The 17,430-nt window shown below is 41.4% G+C and overlaps 1 protein-coding gene across 1 annotated transcript in view; it reads left to right on the plus strand.

Annotated features, from left to right (window-relative positions):
• Window positions 1-2,875: 2,875 nt before the first annotated feature.
• Window positions 2,876-17,430, plus strand: part of LOC126457671 (alkaline phosphatase 4-like) — a 108,796-nt gene continuing 94,241 nt past the window's right edge. Inside the window, exon 1 of the mRNA XM_050094172.1 lies at window positions 2,876-3,075. The gene's annotated coding sequence lies outside the window, so the exon portion shown is untranslated. The remainder of the gene's footprint in view (window positions 3,076-17,430) is intronic.

Here is a 17,430-nt window from a genome sequence, read left to right on the forward strand (position 1 = left end):
TCATTCCCACCTATGTAGGTTGGGCTCAACAAAATATTTTCGCATTCGGGAGAGAAAGTTGGTGACTGAAATTTCGTAAATAGATCTCGCCGCGACGAAAAACGTCTTTGCTGTAATTAGACTTCGAAAACTGAACAAATAAAGATTCTGCTATATATTGAGCATAATTCTTATTGACAAAGAAACGCACCTGGAAGCTTGTAGCTCTTGCTAAACGCGCATTACAAGACTAAGCTAATTTATGAAACAGCAAATCTAAGAACATCTAGAAAGAAACGTCTTTGACAAATGCACAAAATTAAGAGCTGGACAATACAAAGAGTGATTCAGGTGTCCCTACCGCTGTCGTTTCGTGAAACTTGCAGTGTTACATCTGGCTTTCAGAAACCACTCACGAGATTGTCATGTTCTCTCGCTCACTACGTGCAAACTGTTATTCCTACAGGAAAAATCATCACGATCTTTTTACGAAATTTAATTAACTTAAATTTTATACTGGAAAACGTTTTCGCTGGAGGCTATGATTTTCGAGTTAATCAAGAAAAACGTGCAAAAGTGACCTTCAAACGCACTTCCACCCCATACTCATCTCTCACCAGTCAGGATTTCTAGTACGATGTTCGTGGCACTTCCTCCTACCGATGCACAAAAATTTCAGTCTACGTGAACTATTCCCGATATTAGACCTTTTTCGGTCTCTGTTGATTGAACTATTAAGTCATTTGAACAGTCGGCTGTTCGTTAACATTATTAATTTAAACGTGCTCATCACGGTAATGAAAGAAAAACTTTTGTAAACATTACTCTAAAACTAACTACGCTGACAATTCGATCCGAACTTAATCCTAACAAAGCACAATAGTTTCGTAGCCAGAAGGTCTGACGAATATAACGATGTAATTGCTTATTTTCTGCTTTAAAATTCACGAAATTGATAGGTAAAATCTACACAAACGTAAATTTTACAATCGTAAGTGCTCAATTAAGCCGGCAGTACAGTAAAGCCGGTCATTGAAGACTAGAAATCGTCGAATGTGGGAAATAATTCGTGCAGTCGATAATGTTTGTGCACACAGTGTCATGAATAACATACTAGAACTCATGACCGGTGGGGTCTGAGTTTGGGAGTAAGGGTGCATTTGAAGGTCACCTTTGAACTTTTTTCCTCGACTAATTCAAAAACTACAACCTCTAGCGAAACCGTCTCCTAGCACGAAATTTAACTTCATTAAATTTCCCACAAAAAGGTCCTGTTCATTTTTTCTGTAGGTCTAGTAGTTTACACGTAGCGAGCGAGAGAATGTGAAAATCTCGCGCGCGAGTATGGAAATGTGGATGGAGGGGAGTCAGAAGAAAGATGCGGGCCAAGAGAAAATAGAATCATGAGCCCCAAAACGAAACAAAGCAAGAAGGAAAATCCTCAAAGAAGAAGGAAGGGGTGCACACCCTACAGCATAAAAAATGGATAAAATATTTTTGAAAGAAAAATACTAGTTGTAAAGGATAGAAGTAGACTCTAAAACAACTCTTCGATGGACTTGAAGAGAAGACTGGGTTACAAAAATCACAAAATGATGAAAACTGAAACGGGAGACGGAAGAAAGTGGTTGTATTAAGCAGTCTTAGGTGATAGAGCATGAAATAAATCTCTGATTTCGAAATAATGCTGGTCAACAAAATAAAACTTTTTTCTGCATACGGTTTGTAAATGCGTGGATTTACCTAATTTTGGGGTGCTGGATTCAACGATAAAATCAACTTTTCTCTAATACGTTAATTTTCTAAATACGCAGCAGAACCAAAAAGTGTACGGGCGAACATTCGCGGAACTAAGACAAACAAGAAATACATATTCATAACTGAAGAGATCAACACTATTTAATGTACATATTAGCACATGACGCCAATAGAAGGCATAAATTAGCTCATAACATAGTTTCATCTCAATTCTTTGGTATTCTAAAAGTGTGACAGCGATGCTCTTCTTTCATTTGCAGTTTCCTTATCGCACCTGTTATTTAGTGACTCCTGCACGAATAACAAAATTAAAAAATTAGACATCTAAACAAAAGATCAATAAGCACTAAAAACGGAAAATAAAGAATGAAAGTCCTTAAAGATTCAAAAATCTTACGTGGGAGAACATTTTGAAAGGTAGATTCGGAATCTACACACCAAAATACGTACTGATGTATCATACCCCAGATACAAAATGGCTGTTGGGTAGTCTAATCGACAATTTTAGATGTGTAGGAAGCCGTGTTAAATTAACAGACAGTATTCAATTTCTAAATATGCCAAACGAAAACAGAGGAGTCTACCTTTGTGATTCACTGTGTGGAATAGGGCATCAGACCCTGTCCTCTGGAGAGAAAGATGACAAACGGCTGACGATATTCCAAAAAGAATTGCAAATTTTTTAAAAATTTTTATATTTCTAGGTGAACCAGGACAATGTGGGATTCCTGGCGATAATTAGACATCTCAATATTGTGGAAATGGTGATGGGAAGATTTCACCAACATATTCGACCACAATGTGGGAAAACCTCGAGAAAACCAGTAATTGAACATCGGTTCCACAGCTAAAGCAGAAACTGGGCTGTATCGCCACTTTGCATTTACGCGTCGTACCTGCATGTTCCAGATTCAGGTACGAAAGCTTGTCCGCAAAGGGCGACCGTTCTGAACAGCGGCAGGACCCCGAAGGATTGCGATAATTTCCCAACGAGCCGAGCGGCAGTCCGACGCGCATGCGCACGGAGACCTTGAGAGGAATGCCCGTCGCTAATCGCCCCAGAAAGTTAGCCCACGCGCCGCGCATGAGGACTGCCTGTGGGGAGAGCAGAGCGTAATCCCGGCCGTTAATCCCGACGGGATGGGTCGGGACGTGGGACGGGGAGGGAAGGGATCAGCTGGGCAGCGCCTGGGGGCTGCCGACTGCCGCGTGCAGTATATAGGAGCGCGCCGGCCGGCGGAAGGCGCAGTCGCCCGGCGGGCCGCGCAGGAGCACCACTGTCCGCTGTACACTCAACACCCACTCCACTACCTCCCACTACACTACGCTACACACTCCGTAAGTACGCCCACGTGCGCCAGCGACACGTGACTGCTCGGCTAATTCTGCATACTGCCCACTACTGCTGCACGCCTGCTCATTGTGTATTTAGAGCTCATCCGATACACCTTTTATCTCGAAGGTATTCACTTGTCTTTTGGATCGAACTTCACTTTACTTATTGACCGAACGCGTTTCGCACAACTAGGTTCGGTATCTGCAGTGATCCTCATTATAAATTTTTGCTACAATTGTTTAGTTATTTCAATTATTTTTTCCCTTCCCTCAAGCAGGGGCCGGGAGACAATTTCGATTCCTTGATGCAATAATTTACCAACAGTAGTATGTATTGTCGAAATTTATTTTATTTTATGAACTTCTATGTGCTACCAGTTTCGGCCATATATTGATGCCATCTTCAGGCCCCACTCGTCATAGTTGTAAAATTATTATACACGGAAGGAGCCATATCCGTGAATCAAATCGTCCTGCAACAGCTCTTGGTGGCCAGGCGACACAGACTCAGATTCACGGATCCAGTTATATGGCTCCTTCCGTGTATAGTGATTTTACGACTATGACGAGTAGGGCCTGAAGATGGCATCAATATAATGCCGAAACTGCTAGCGTATAGAAGTTCATAAAATACAATAAATTTCTACATTACGTAGGGCTGTTGGTAAATTATTGCATCAAGAAGTTCATGCCAGCCGTCGTCCCACGATCCGTAATGGATCAACGAAGAATTTCGATTCCTTCTCATATGGTCTTTTCTTATCCTTCTAAATTTACTGCTTCTTCTCAAAACGTATTTCTTCTCATTTTATGTTATATATTTCTTAATGTTATTTTTTTAAAAACTTATCAGCTACAGCTTGTTGTTGATTTATTTTCCCATGTGTACATGAAGATCTGATTTTTCATCCTGTAAAAATGTCCGAAACAAATCTTTTCATGATTTTTATTATTTTTTCTACGTTTAGATATGTTTCATTGTCGCATCTTAATTTGCAGGCATTTCTTTATTATTTTGCTGTGTTAATTATTTTACCTTAACTTGTTTAGATACTTAAGTCTACCATGGCAATCGTTTTTGGATTAATTCGTTATTTCATTTGCTTTTAAAAATTTACATTGATTAATCACTTACTTTCAAGTTACCCATGGTTTTGTGTTAGCAGAAGGGCCAACACCGTGTTACGAGTGGAGGCCCAACTGCACGCGTTTTAGCTCACGCAGGCTGGCGTGAGGAGGGAAGAACTATACTGACGTGAGGTCTGGAACATGACAAAGAATGAGAATTCAGAAAGCGGACGTAATTAGTTTGATACTTAACTTTAATCCATTAATGGTGAACGTCGTTCTTGACGGTGCATGATTCACAATATTATCTGTTCAGTATACATTCTTGAAGATAGTAATTATAGTAACTGAATATGGCGCCTTGCTAGGTCGTAGCAAATGACGTAGTTGAAGGCTATGCTAAACTGTCGTCTCTGCAAACGGAGAGCGTATGTAGACAGTGAACTATCGCTAGCAAAGTCGGCTGTACAACTGGGGCGAGTGCTAGTGAGCCTCTCTAGATTAGACCAGCCGTGTGGCGGCCCTCAGTCTGCAATCACTGATAGTGGCGACACGCGGGTCCGACGTATACTAACGGACCGCGGCCGATTTAAAGGCTACCACCTAGCAAGTGTGGTGTCTGGCGGTGACACCACACATGGACTGTTTATGCCTGTCAGTTTCTGTGCTTGCTGCACTTCACAGTGTGTGTGTTTGAGACAGGGAATAGGCAGTTCAGACATATAGAAGAATTGTTATATAAAAGTAAGTGATTAATACGTATGCTTTACTTTGACCTAATTGAAATACGGAATTAACCAAAAACGTGTCCCTACGGAACGTACCATATCTGAACAACCTAAAGCAAATGTAAGAATTTCCGTTGCACATCACTGAATTTATGTTTAAGAATTAGCCGAAACACTCTCTTCAACAACAAAGTAAAACTCAAACGACGAGCCCAGTGAAACTGTTATGTAAGCTATGTCACTCATAGTAATGATTATTCTCGTTCTATTTCGCTATTTAGCAGATCTACCGAAGAATAATTCCTTATATTAATTTGAGCAATACTACAAATAACTTTTTACATTTTATTCCCCTGAAGCGTTTCCGATTTTTACCAGTCTTCAGCTTTCATAAAGCGAATATTCTTTTTCTTTTGACTACATTTGTGCTGTGTAACTGCCTTTGGCACTAGAGTTAATGGTTCCCTCTTCTACTATTATTCATATGCGATTATCAGTTTACTCCAGTTTACTTGTATCCACAATTCACAGTTGCTCGTATGATTGTACTGAACGCGCGGGAAGCGTAATCTAAAGCTCATTCAGTCGCCTTCATACTGATATTCACGCGTTTGGATCCGTGCAGTTCTGTCATCAAGTATAACTTCTTTCTTACATTACGTCATTGCTCGTGCAAAATGACGTAGGAAAGTGAACTGCTGTGACGAGACGATTGTTGCGTACCATTTTGTAATTTCGCGAATCAAAGTGAAGGAAAAGCGAACAAGCGTGGGAAACTACTTTTTTCAGGTATTTTATTTGGGACTAAACACATGTGAGCGCTGAGTTCATGTCATCATCCATTGTGAATCCCAGGTACTTCACACAATGACTGATTTTCATTGTGACTCATCAGTCCAACAGATGAAAATTACCAGAATGAAGTGCGCTTCTTTAGACTATTTTCCAAGTTTGTGGATAGTTGTCCTTGTATGAGGTCGATATCTGAACTGGACAGAATAGATACTCCAACAAACTGTCATTGCGCCCAACATGTCTCATCATTATTGAGTTCCTTGTACTTATTCCTGCGTTCTGCAGTTATTTTCCCACGCTTTCCTTGTCACTCACAACATTCAGCATTTTTTTTCTTCTTTTGGATCTCCTCAAACACACAGGTTAAAACGCAGACCACAGACAATTGAACCATTAAGCACCCATGTTGGGCGCCGCGAAAGAGGTGATTATTAAGATTAGTTACGTGAAGGAGCTCCATATTTCTGTCTTTTGGATGACGTGCAAATTAAATAACTAGATCTCGTCTAAATGCCCTCCACATAATAAGAAAGTGAGCTAGAAGGCTATATATTATCCAAGAGTTCCTGGTATTATTCTACGTGGTGAAGAGAGTAAAAGGTACACCGCAGTGCACATTCATTCTTTTTTTGGCCTTCGATTGCTCTTCGTCATTATTTTGTTAAAAACTTCACTTCACTGTTTTCAATAATGTGTTTCTTTCTTACTTTCGTGAGAATCAGTTCCGAATCTGAAGAATCTCGTTTGATTTTCAAATGACCTCGTGTTAAAAAAAAATGCTAACTGCAAAAGTGTTGAAGCAGGTTGCAACTATGTGTTCTTACGTTTTACATATCGATGTTTCCAAAGAAAGACGTATCTGTGAGTTCAAGTTTGGTTTCGACGATGAGTTAGTACTCTCCAGACCAACCACGAAGTTTTCTGCATATTCGAAGTTTCTGTCTAGTAGTTAAATTTCCTATGGTGAGTGTTGGAAAAGGGCAGAAATTGTATTTTTTACCGTTCGCGATTTGTTGTCGGCAGTGAGATTTCAGTCTAACTTCTTTCAAAAAAGTTATGGGAAATAATCAGCTGCAGGCTCTTTGAACGACCAATGTAGAGTAGTATCAGCTAAATTTTTCTGTCATCAGTCGGCTTTTAATTCTCGTCTTCTCTTGCAAATCATGAAACTATTACATAACTTTTTTAATGTATTTCTTACTTATCATTCTGCATTTGCTTTTCAATGTGGGCTATTGTGAATATTCCTAACACACAACACGGTTCTAATCGACAAATTCAGACACTGCTGGTCGATACTCAAGCAGTCGTGGACCAGTCAGGGGGAAGGCAAGAAGGATACAATTCTGCATCTACATGACTGTCTGCAATTCACGCTTAAGAGCCTGGCAGAGGATTCATCGAACTACATTCAGGCTATTTCTCTACCGTTCCAGTCTCGAACGGCACGGGAATAACGAATACTTAAAACTATCCGTGCAAGCTCTGATATCTCTTGTTTTATTACGTACGGCGATCATTCCTCCCTACGTAGGTGAACGTTAACGCAATTTTTTTTGTATTCGTAGTAGAAAGCTAGTGATTGAAACTTCGTGAAAAGATCACGGCGCAATGAATAATGCTTTTGTTTCAATGATTGCCACCCAAACTCGTGTATCATATTCGTGACAATCCTCCCCTATTTCACGATAATACAAAACAAGCTGCCATTGTCTGAACTTTTGCCATGTCCTCCGTCAATGCTGTCTGATAACGACCGCGTTCCGTGCAACAGTACTGCAGAAGAAGACAGACAAGCGCAAATCTGTTGCATCTGCTAAGTGTTCTGCCAATAAAACGGCGTCCATGGTTCGCCTTCCCCACAACGTTATGTACGTGATGGCTCGAATTTACGTTGTTCGTAACTATAATCCAATTACTGCGAAAGAAACCATAGCGGCCTTCGGCGGCAAGTAAGTCAATGGGCGGCTATCCCAAATTAAGACACGAACGTGGCTCACCACAGTATCTTAACCCTTAGCTTCCCAGGTCACTTTTTTGTCACACACTGCCCCAGGTGCGGTCTCATCAGTGACCGCTATAAATAGCTATAATTGCATTTAGGAGTTTCAGTGGAACAGTTCAGATTTTATGTTAAAGGTGGTATGAATACCATACAAAGAACATATTTAAACAAATTTTAAAGTTAATTTAAAAAAAAAAAACAACGCATTTAAACAGAAAACTGTACAAAATGGACTTAATATTACAGGATAATGTTAATGCTATGAAAACTCAAATACTTCATACAATTTATTTTTTGCTATATTTTATCATTCATGTAATAATAAATACACAAAAACTCCCACAAAACATAAAAAAGTGAAAATTACGCTGGAATTTTTTTGATGTTTAGTTTCCTTCTCAGAGGTTTCGTTTGCACTCGCTGGAAATTTTTGTACAGCTTTCAAGTCAGACTGACTTCTTGCAACAGTGGCAAATGTAAGATGTCTGTCTCTTATTTTTTGGCTCGTAGGTGGAGCATGTTTTACGTTCTTTCAGTCGTTCTATAACGATTTGTACTCTTCGTTCTGCTACACCCAAAACACAGTGAACGATGTACGAAGTTCACAGGGTATGTGATATGTGATAATTGTTGTCTCGCCTTTTACCTGTGGTCTCATCAAGGAGTTTACAACTTCAACAATTAATACGGTTTCCCTGAGTATCGTCTTTGTAGGAAATGTGAAAGACAAACGCATTCACCCCACTTAGGTCCGACATGCGGAAAAATAATGCCATTGGCCCTCGTTGGACGAGGTTTGGATGACCAACGATATTTGTTTCGACCTAATGTATTTCTAACAAAACCTTTAGCTAAACATCCAGTCTCCAGACGTTTGTCTTCATCTCTTTCATCATTTGTTTCATTCAAGGAATTCACAGGTGGCAAAACAAATTCGTCTTCACTTCCGCCCTGTTCCTGTAATGTATTATGTTCACTTTCAATTTCGTTGTCACTCTCTGATTCAGCATAATTTCCTAAACTGTCTTCAAGCCATTGACAAACAGTATCCTCAAAGGCAGTAGCATGAACAGCAGACGTAAACCTGGCTACTGAATCCAAACGCAAAGTTCAAGGTACGGTGTCACAGACTTCTGGAACGAAAGAAGCAGTAATAGTATAGGTTCACGTCACATCCACGTGGGTACTAACAACGAAAACTACGGCAGCTTCGGGAAAGAACAACTAGACAATGCTGTAATCTCCTGTCCCACCATTACGCATTAATGCAACAGAGTAACAATAATCGCTAGCGGTCTGCGAGACCGCACCTGGGACGTTAAGGGTGGAGGGAACTCGCTGAGCGTATTCTCCCAGTCAGGAGGTGCAGCTGGTGTGCCCACGACCACCCCCAGCTCTGCGCGGAGCGACCGAGTTGCTGCCTCGGCTGCTGTACGTATATCCCGCAGCGAGGCTAAGCCAAGCGCGTGCCACCTGAGAGAGCGACAGCAGGTGTTTGTGCGGCAACCCGGCCTCTCGTTAGCTCAGCTGCTTACTTTGCACGTCCCCGACGGCGCCAGCCCCTCCAGCGGTTAATGCAGGAACTAACACGTTGGAAATGACGAAATGTCTCGTAGCTAATTGCCGATTGCGCAATCATACACCAAGCTGCTGGTCCTATATTCGCTCTTCACGAACAGGTCGTTGGCTTTTGCCAGTCTGAGTCTCAGCCGATTCTTCCCTCCTTTACTTTCCGTCAAATAGTGTTCGACAAAACCTTTCATGTATTCCACGAGTACCATTGACATGTATCAGCCTAGATACAGACGGTTAATGGAATCGGAGACGTAGCTCAAAATGCCTTCTAGTGTTCTACGAGATGCGCCAGAAATACTGAAAGCATCTTCCATTAATACAAATACAGAAGTGGCGTTTGTGTAAAGACCACTGTGCAACACACTGAAAGCAGTCCAATTTTATGAATAATCGCTGCAGCTTCAGTAATGCGGCGTTGTAAACGGACCTGTCCAAGCAAACTGAGTTGAAAGAAAACGATCGTAACAGCAGTAGACTTTTACTTCTCTGCAGATCGCCAGAAGGTCGCATAAAGTAATACTGCTAAATTTATGTACGCGAATTGTAATTGTTTGAAATGTAGGGCCTGTATGGATCATCGAATTTTTTTAAATAATATTTCACTTCCAGAGCCAGAAACAGAATTTAATTTCGAATGATTGATTATACACATAATATGTGGTTTCCTACTAACGAAACTCTCATAGCCTCTAATGGTTTTCAGCGATGATACATTCACTAGAATTTCGCAGCAAGTAACAGAAAAGTCAACAACAAATATGTTTTGCCGATTATATTTATTCTCATTATCAACGGAAACATAAGAAAACGCGCATAGCAGACTGAAAGCTTCATTCTGCAAACAGCAGCTGTGTTGTGGCTGGGTTCCTCTCTCGGGTATTGTTCTCTCTACAACGGTACTGAGAAACTAAAGCTTTGGCGCGGAATGCAATTACAGCTGTGCCCTACCACAACTACGGTTCGGTAGTTTTAGTACAGTACATAAACAACTTAGTAAATGGTAGCAGCCGGTCGGTGTGACCGTGCGGTTCTAGGCGCTTCAGTCTGGAGCCGCGAGACCGCTACGGTCGCAGGTTCGAATCCTGCCTCGGGCATGGATGTGTGTCATGTCCTTAGGTTAGTTACGTTTAAGTAGTTCTAAGTTCTAGGGGACTGATGACCACAGATGTTAAGTCCCATAGTGCTCAGAGCCATTTTTAAAGCCAAATGGTAGCATTACCAGGAGTATTGGCAGCACTGGTAGCGAAAGAAACATACATAAATGTCTGAGAGAGTTGCTGGGAGCCAAAGACTTCTCTCATTTTCATCGTTCTGCACATAAGTAGAACGGCACACTGTTCAGTAGTAGTCCATTGTTTATTTTATATCCTTACAAAAAATAAATTGGATTTTATAAGTAATAAAAATTAACCAATCGCGTAACTTCTGCGCTTTTATATCACCGAAGAAATAATTTCTCATGCAAGTACAGTTTGTAAGCACAAACATAAAAAAGTCTTCATAATTATTGTTGTTATTTTGTACTCAGTAGAACGTTCTTCATCTTGATCAAAGGCAAGAGATTCCTGTTATTACCGATAAGTCTGAAATTTGTTTATGAATAACAGAAACATTTTTTATAGAATCTCGACGAAGTACGGAAGCATTGTCTGACATGATTTTGTTTTGCCTTTCCTTTTTTTAATGTTACCATTTTTTTGAGGGAATGCGTTTTTTAACGCTGTATGATAGATCTGTATGGTTTTTTATGATTACACAACATCCTCCATTTCACGTTGCAAATCAACAATTTTCGAAAAAAAACTGTATTAAATATTGATAGTTTCAATTTTACTATAAATATAGTTTATTTTTAAGTAAGAGACGTGAGATAACTATGAAGAACAAAAGTGTTCCATAGGCTACATGGCCCTTTATCCATCTTCAATCAGTGTCTACAGGGTTCACTGCTTCTGGCTTCTAGGGGAATCTAATCAGTCACTGATCGCATATGCAGACAAAGCAATTGAAATGAGGTAACGCCCGATAAGCAATGCACCTAATGTACAGGCAACGCGGTTACAATCTTAACCGACTAAGACTACTAGTAAGAGTACCGTAGTCTACGCTTACTTACCGTAGTCTACAGTAATTTTACGACACTTGTCTGTGAAGCGTTCGCAGGTAGTTTAGGAGGTAGTCTCATTGCGCGCAAAACAAAGCCTCGTGCTCGTGTCACGGTCCGTGTAACGCTTTAATATCGTAGAAAGGTTTCAAGGTAAGTGAGCATGGAAAGAGAAACAAACGAAAATTATCATTCCCTTCATTTATGTAATGTATAGAGGGATTCACCCACTGATAAAAGAAGTGAGCATCACTGCAATTAAAATGGACGCAGCTGCAAGTCAGGTCTACCTCTGCCAGTAACTCGTCCGCACGAATACGCCGCAGGCTAATTATTGCGTCCTAATTTCTCTTCTGAATCTGATACTGGCGTTTAAGTGTTATACCTGCCACGCCGTCGGTATATCCCTGTCAGCAGGTCGCCGGTGAACTTTCCTCTCGGCAGCTCGACACTGTTACTTGCTTCTTACAGGGCAGCCAGGTCTGTTGTAAGTCCTTCAGTAACTTGTACCTGTGGCGTGGCTGTAAACTGATTTCCTTGGCATCGACCAGCGAGTTCATAAGATATAACTGACTTCCCATAATTGATGTGTTCACTTGTTAACAGTTCAACATGCACCTTGCTACGATTCAAGCTTAAATGTGAATCAAGCAGGCCCTTGTCATCCACTATTTTCTGTCTGGAAACCTTAAAGTTCATCGTGTTTTCGCTTCATACTATTAGAATCAGTAGTAGCTTACGAGGGCAGGTACTGACAGTGAAAACAAGTGGTTTCTTTTTCCCGTGCTGGATACAAGTCTTTCAACTGGACATTTTGCTTGTCCCTAATGTACCACCACTTTTCCAACCGAGGAAAGAATGCTCACAGTTTAACGTGGAATTCGAAACACGTGTCGTTCATATCTGTGATAGGCGAAGGTTAGATTAAAGGCAGACTCAAAATTTCCGTGGACCGATCCGACCGGGATTCGATCTCGCGGAGCTGATCGTCACAAAATCAAAAGAGTGGAACAGAAAGCGGGTACATAACAGGAAACCTCATAAATGTCTTTAAACGTATCTCACCGCAACTACTTTACACTATATTCAAACCCGTAAGCAGTATCGTTACTTGCATAACTCTCAAAACACCGTACAAAAATATAGATCTAGACACTACCATGCTTCTGTCAAGAAATTATGGAGCTTCCACAGTGCTCTAATGCTGACATATGATGGACTATACTGTATGCAGTACTAAGTCAGTTTTAAAACTGACGATTCTACAACGAGTGTTTTACAACTTCACTGCACAGTAATTAGTTCAATATTTGCCAAGGAAGTACGAAATGTGTTCGATTCGGTGTAGTAACTCAGGAAATGACTTTCTTTTTCGATCCATTTCAATATGTGCACCTCTTGTGACGTCTGTACCAACTTTCAGTTTTCTAACTCCATGCATATTTTGCGCAGCATGTTTTCTTCGGCGTAAGTAGTTCCATTTCGGCCGCCTCAAACGACCATCTTTACATCCAGTTGCTCCATAGGACAGCCATGCTTTCAGTGACAGCTTGTTGAGTGAGAAGGGCTAAACTGGTAATCTGCAATGATAAGTGTGACTACACCAGAAACTAAAAAACTAAAAAATAAAACCATTTCAAATATTTGAGCAATCGCGATCGTTTACAGACAGTACATAAAATAACGTCATAATTCGTGATATGCATTATTGATTCAAGCAATAACTTTAACAGTAGTTTGGTAAACATGACTTTCAAACTGCCCCAGAGGAAAAAAAGGGCGGCACGAGAAGGTAAGATGACAATCTCAACTAATCCAACCCTCAGGAAACGTCTCAGTTCAAGAATCCAAACTATCTTGCTGCAAAAGGATTGTTGGATGACTGTTAGGCAACTGTGAAATCACATACAGCTGTCGTCTCTCAACTTTTCTCAGCGTGACTATATTCAAACACGTAAGCAGTATCGTTACTTGTTGTATAACTCTCAAAACACCGTACAAAAAATACAGGCGTACTTCCTTGTGTACAACTGAAATGTTGTTTCCGTTTTATGCACAATATCTCTACCACCAAGCCAGGCGTCTTTTCTGTGTGTTGCGAGTTTATGCTACCTGGACACCAACCAGAGTGTGAAGATCAGTCGTCTCTCGCCGCTGTTATAGCTGTTTCTTTGTTCGACTCCAACGCCTATTACTCCCTTTGATGCTCTTTTGTTTTCCAGCCCCAGTAGTGATGTTCCGTGAAGCACACATTCATTCAGCGTTTCCATCAGAGCTGGGAAACTATGAAAACTTTGAGAGAATGCGTTTTACGGAGTGGCAGTCCGGTCTCTGAGAAACCAAGACCATCAAAAGCCCGTCGAACTCACAACCAGCTACAAATGGCAGAGCGAGACTATTAGTAGTTCACAGTCTGATAGAAATCCAAACTGCGAATACAGGTTACAGCATAGATCGCAGCACTTCGAAGATGCGAATGGATCAGTCGTCGAAATATTGAGCATAAAATGGAACAGCAACTCGGCTCTACACCTGGAAGCACACCATTAAACACGTACAGCTTCAACATCTGATGGTTCCATTAATTGTATCTTCCACAGCACTCATTAATGTTTGCGAATCACATTCCACTCCCCGTTATTGAAAAATAGAAGTTTCCTTAGAAAACGATAAGCCTGCTCCAAACAGCAACAGTCTCTACAGCAAATAGAACGAGCTTGGGACTGTCGCCTGCTGGCGCTCACTGACATAATTACAGCGTGCACAGAACGAATGACTCTTACCAAAGTAGGTGTTCATCTGAAAAACGAATACATCACTACCTATTTATAAAATCACTGCACGTCACAGTAGTCAGAACAGTACCAGTGAAGATTTTTGTGGTAAATGAAATGGAAATGAGCGTACGGCATTGTGGGTCGGGAGTCCCCCATTCGGGGAAGTTCGGTCACTGAGGGCAATTACTTATTGCATTCGACGCCACATTGGGCGACTTGGGCGTCAGAGATGGGGATGAAATGATGATGAGGACAACACAACGCCCAGTCCCTGAGCGGAGAAAATCTCCTGCCCCCATCGGGAATCGGACCCGGGCCCCTTGGCGAGCCATTCCGCCGCGCTGACCACTCAGCTAACGGGGACGAACTTTCTGGTAAAGAAATGCTTGGAATCTTTTACGCGCAGACCAACTCAACGCCAGAGTGAGTGATCATAAAAGCCTACACAAATGAATCGTAGAAGTAATATGATTCCAACAAGAGATTGACAACTTCTTTACTTTGTTACTTTGAGAGTTCCAGCTGTGACATACTCTCTAAGCAAACAATAACAAAAGGAAATAAACAAAAAGATTGATTCACCACGAAAGAATTACCAGAATGGGACGTGTGTACACCTACGGACAAACAAATGGGGCGTCTGCAGACACGTCTTCAGGTTGGAATCTCATTGAACGGAATAGGAATGTCTTCAGTGATGCGTCCCGCTTCGAGCTGAGCCCCGCTGACCAGCGAAGACGCGTAGATGCCAACGTGACTTGTCACCTGCCATACAGTCCGACAACTAGGAGTCGTTGTCTGGGGTTCCATTTCGCTCCATTGCATGTCCCCTTTGATTCTCATCCGCTGCCACCTTACAATTACATCTACCGATTTCCGTCGCATTTGAATAATTCCTTCGTCGTGCGTCTTTTTTTTTTCTTAGAGTGTATTTCTCCAGCGTCACACAAAGCTTACGAGTAAAAATGGTTCAAATGGCTCAGAGCACTATGGGACTTAGCATCCGAGGTCATCAGTCTCCTAGAACGTAGAACTACATAAACCTAACTATCTTAAGGACATCACACACATCCATGCCCGAGGCTGGATTCGAACCTGCGACCGTAGCGGTCGCGTGGTTCCAGACTGAAGCGCCTAGAACCGCTCGGCCTCTCCAGCCGGCGCTTACGAGTAATATTTGACTGTAATCACTAGAATCTGATTAGGTCACGCATGCTGCTCCACTCAGCGGCATAAGGCTAAAACTTTTGCTGTCAAAAAAATGGTTCAAATGGCTCTGAGCACTACGGGACTTAACATCTGAGGTCATCAGTTCCCTAGAAGTTAGGACTACTTAAACCTAACAAACCTAAGGACATCACACACATCCATGCCCGAGGCAGGATTCGAACCTGCGACCGTAGCGGTCGTGTGGTTCCAGACTGAAGTGCCTAGAACCGCTCGGCCACAACGGCCGACTTTTGCTGTCAAACGGGCGAGGAAGCAAATTGATGTGCTGGACTTAACAGAGCATTAGCTTAATGTAAAATGTTTACGTTGAGGTACAGCGTTCAGTTTGAAAGTTAATTTAGTTTGTGAAGGTTTAAATTTATGAACAACACTGAGGAAAGACAATTTTTCGCAATAATAGAAACTTCATGTGTGTATAATAATTTGTGAAAAGAAATGCTTGTACTCGTATTAAGCTAAATGATTTGACTTGGAATGTTTATGGCTCGATAAATAGTAAACCGGAAAAGAACAATAGATAAAAGAACATAAACATTCTGTCAACTTTGATGTCGTTACTGAGCTGCAGTCAGATAACTTTTTAAATCGAAACGGGGAAAAAATCTACAAAATCTTCTGAGATTGTGTTCCTCGTAGATACGACTTTTAATCAAGGATCAATGGAAAAAATCTATTAACGTGACTTAATTGAAGGCTCTTAGTGAATGTGTTTTTGAGCGCATAATATCAGTGCCTACATAAGTCTTGAGGAATGAGTTAATGCAGACAGCTAAATGATACCATGAGTCACAGAAGGAGTTGTTTCTTACACAGAGTAGAATCGTTTTGTGGGGTAACACTGTCGCAATTAATGTGGAAGTTGATATATGCTGCATGTACAGCATACAAGACTTATTCGCAACTTCGTGTGGGGAGGGAGTAAGTAGAATGCATCAAAGAAAGTACATTAAGGTCGGACGAGAAAAATAGTGCAGTAAGTAAACAGTAAGTTAAGTGTGCTTGAAGAAATACGGAAACAGATGGAAGTTTTTCGGTATGTGGCGTAGCAAAGAAAGATGTGTTTACCTTGTTTGGACACGTGAACAATATGAATGAAAGAAGTGTAACACTAAGTGTTGATGAACATCCGAGTTAATGGGAGAAAGGTTGCGTGGAAAAATGCGTTCGAGAGCAATACTACTTCTCGACGCCTGGTAGAAATATGTCAGGGGCTAGATTGATAAAACAATACAAAGGAACCATTCTGCCTGACGCTCGATGATAAATGGATGAAGGGTAATGAATGTGCGATTTTAGAGTCCTGTTTTGCGTTCCATACAAGCAGTAGACAGAAGGGAAATGGCTGTCCTTGGTGAGTCGGTTGATTTGAGGAACAATAATATGGTCGGTGAAGTACGGAGGCCAAGATAAGAACAACATGACGAACTAAGGCAGCTTATTTACCGCATGCCTTAACAATCACTTTCCTGCGTGGCAGAGATAAGCACGAAGACGGTTAACAACAACGTGCGCTTATGAATCGCGCCCTTTAAGAATAACTTTCCTCGATCAGTCGCTTTGGAAAAACTTTTGAACTGGGTGCTGATCATGGACAGTTAAATAAAGTCGCGTGATGTTGTTGGTTAGGTAGTTAAAATGGGAGCCCACTGGGGCCTCTCCTTGACATTTCTGAACGACGTGTTCACTTTGCGACTAATGCAGATGAATATGAAGAATGTGTATGCCATCTCCTCTCATCAACTTACTGTTAAAAATCGGATACCGCCAGACAGTCCACGGTTTCAGACGTCGAACGCTATAGCGCAGTCGCTCTTTAACGACCTCGGTTACGGAAGCAGTTCAGTCGTTATGACACAAGTGATAGGGACGGATTATTTCGAAACTGAGACGAGACTGAGCGGCGCGCTCTATCAATAGTAACTTCTAGTGGCTGCAGCTGGTATCAGCTAGGAATTTCATAATAAGTCTGTCTTCCACAACACGAGCAAAATTATTTCGTAACTGAGTTGTCAGCTAATAAATATCGATTGCGACTTTCCGCAAACTGAAAAGAAGATGAGCGAGTATTATCTTAGT

This window comes from Schistocerca serialis, chromosome 2 (genome assembly GCF_023864345.2).
Source record: "Schistocerca serialis cubense isolate TAMUIC-IGC-003099 chromosome 2, iqSchSeri2.2, whole genome shotgun sequence".
Classification (NCBI taxonomy): Eukaryota; Metazoa; Arthropoda; class Insecta; order Orthoptera; family Acrididae; genus Schistocerca; species Schistocerca serialis.